Below are 2,662 nucleotides of genomic sequence, written 5' to 3'. Positions count from 1 at the left end.
GGAAAGAGCTGTCCAGCTCTACAAGGAGCATCACGCGGTGGCTGGAGGCATGCGTGGCTCTCCCGTTCGTGGGCCCATGCCTCGGTTTCCCTTTCGGAAAAGACCTCGTCACGATCTGACAGTCTTTGTAGTGGTGCAGCTGAGCTGTAGGCTGAATTGTTCATATATTCACTCAAAATGTATCATGCACCTCCACTGTGGTCAGTTGTGAGAATATTTAAAGTGGAAAGTCACATTTCTGCCCTCAAGGGTAAGACAGACCATTGTGATCAGACATGAGTGGAGAATGCAACAGGAACCTGCCCTTGCTCCCATGCAAGGCAATTTGGTACAAATTGATTTCAACGTGATTTAGTTTTAAAATAGGAGATGCTTGCTATAAGCTTAATAGGCTGGCCTATTTGTCTATGCTGTACCATTATTCTGAGACACCGTCCTAATGATATGCCCATCAAACAGATGCATATTTCAAGTCTCAGTCCAAACGTTACCTCTTCTGTGAATCCTCTTTACCTACTCAAGGCAGGCGGGAGGTCTTCTTCAGGATGCTCATAGCACAGGGCCCTTCTTTTCAGCACTTTGTCACAGGTTATAGTAAGAGTGACATATTTACTGTGAACTCTTGAGGACAGGGATGCGCTTCCCTTCTTTGAGTCTCCAGCTCCCAGCATAGGATTTGGCCCTTAGCAGGTGCTCATTAAATTCATGACTGAATGAGATTGAATGCAGGAGGCTGGGCACATTAGCTTGAGCAGATATATACCTCACATTCCATGTCACCAATCAAGTACAGAGACCTGGCAGGCAGAAAGGCACCCTGTGTAGACACCTGTAAATGATCATGTTGTTGGATGGAAGGTTCCGGAAAGGTAAATGCAAACTAGATCCAATTGCCAAGAATCCAGAAAGGCCCTGGGACAGTTTCTACTTAACCTGGTAGAGAATTTGAGTATTTAAGGCAGGACAGTGACACCTAGTGGTCCTTCCTGACCAAGTTCTCCATCCAGCTTGTCTCTGATCTGCCTCTGGCTGGATTGAGGCTCTGTGCTGACAACAGGGGGCGCCTATAGCAGACTGCGTGTTGTCCCACCTCCCCCAGGATGGCCTTGGTCTACTGGCGTCCAGGTGAACAGGTGACTGAATAAGCCAACTGGGAAAAGCACAAATATCTTGCCTAAAGTTAAATGTGCAGTATAGTACTGAATATTTAAAATGTTGTTAAAAGGGTAGCTTTCATGTTAAATGTTCTTAGTATCATTACCATCCATTCCCCCCCCCCAAAAAAAAAAAAACAACCCAAAAAATCCACCAAATTCCCTCAAAAAAAAAAGACAATCTGATTCTGTGACAGGCCCAGATGAGATGATCACGGAGGCCTCTTGGTTGACACTCTATGAACCCAGAGAGGGAAAAAGACCAGCCCAAAGACATAGCAAATTAGACACAGAGCCAGGAACCTACCTAGGGGTCCTGCTGCTCAGAAAGAAGTCCCCCCTCCCTAACAGCCTTCCTCCCCTGGTGGCAGGAAAACCGACCTTGACAGAGAGAGAACTTGCAGTGACTAAGGAGGTGATCTTGCAGAGAAACTAAGCCATGGGAGGGAAACCTGAGGGTATGTCAGTGGTCTCGTCACTCCTGCCTGGAAGATGGAAGAAATGGGAAGGAGCCACTGGAGGAGCGCCTCTTCCCTACATTATCCTGGCACCCACATCCTTCCAGTAATTGTTCAGGGCCACGAGTGGCCATCTGGGTCTCCTGAGAATGGATTTGATTGTTCTCACTAACAATATGTTACAAACAGCTCTCAGTAAGGGCAGCTGCCCCGTGGACTTGTCTCAGTGGCTGCTGGCTGCCTGGTGCAGCGGTCCAGTCTCTGCTGAGAAGTCTACACAGTTCCCCCACTTTGATTGCATATTTTTATCTCCGCCTAGGTGCTTTGTCTGTCTGGCTTTCCAGTTGCTCCCTGAGACACAAGTTCCCAGCTCCTATTCCCCACAGGCTGTCCCAGGCTTTACCAAGGCCAAGACAGGTGGGGAGCAGCTCCCTCTGCTTCCGGTACACCTCATCCCTGGAAATAGAAGAGAAGCAGAACTTGCTATTGACTTGCTGAAAACACTTGCTGGAAGAAAGACGTGATTTCAAGATGCTCTTGTGATACATCTTTGCTATTTCTCAAGAGTCTTCCTCTTGGTTATTCATTTTTGCAGCTGAAAGAAGTCTTACAGTATATAGTCATTTTTTTTTATGTCCCTGAAAATGTAGGTATTTCAAAAATAAATGAAAGCATGCAGAAAAATGACTACATTCAAAATGGCTTGCCAGTCATTCTAATTATCAAGTGGATCTATATCTGGCTAATTGATGTAACACTAATTGCATATATTTAGGGGACATTTATTGGGCCTTGTACTGTGGTAGGTATTCCATGGGCATCCTATCATTTAATATTCATGGTAACATGTCAAGGTAGATAGTTATGTTATTTCTTTTCTTTTTTTGAGATTTTTTGCCATAGGGTCCATGTACTCGCCTGAGAGAGACAGACAAAGAGGGAAAGTGAGAAATCATCCCTCCCCGCCGCCCCGGGAGGGTGGGAATGACCACACTGCAATCCCTTCTCCATTTTCCTCCCAGGATTTTGAGCATGCATGCCCACATGCTT

General features: G+C 46.1%; 1 long non-coding RNA gene across 1 annotated transcript in view; it reads left to right on the top strand.

Annotated features, from left to right (window-relative positions):
* LOC102489718 (uncharacterized) overlaps positions 1-2,164 on the top strand; it is a 30,272-nt gene extending 28,108 nt beyond the window's left edge. Inside the window, exon 3 of the long non-coding RNA XR_334029.1 lies at positions 1,932-2,164. This is a non-coding gene — a long non-coding RNA (uncharacterized LOC102489718). The remainder of the gene's footprint in view (positions 1-1,931) is intronic.
* Positions 2,165-2,662: the final 498 nt, after the last annotated feature.

The sequence above is a fragment of the Tupaia chinensis genome, unplaced genomic scaffold, assembly GCF_000334495.1.
Source record: "Tupaia chinensis unplaced genomic scaffold, TupChi_1.0 Scaffold000139_1, whole genome shotgun sequence".
NCBI lineage: Eukaryota > Metazoa > Chordata > Mammalia > Scandentia > Tupaiidae > Tupaia > Tupaia belangeri.
This window is presented reverse-complemented; position numbering and strand designations above follow the sequence as displayed.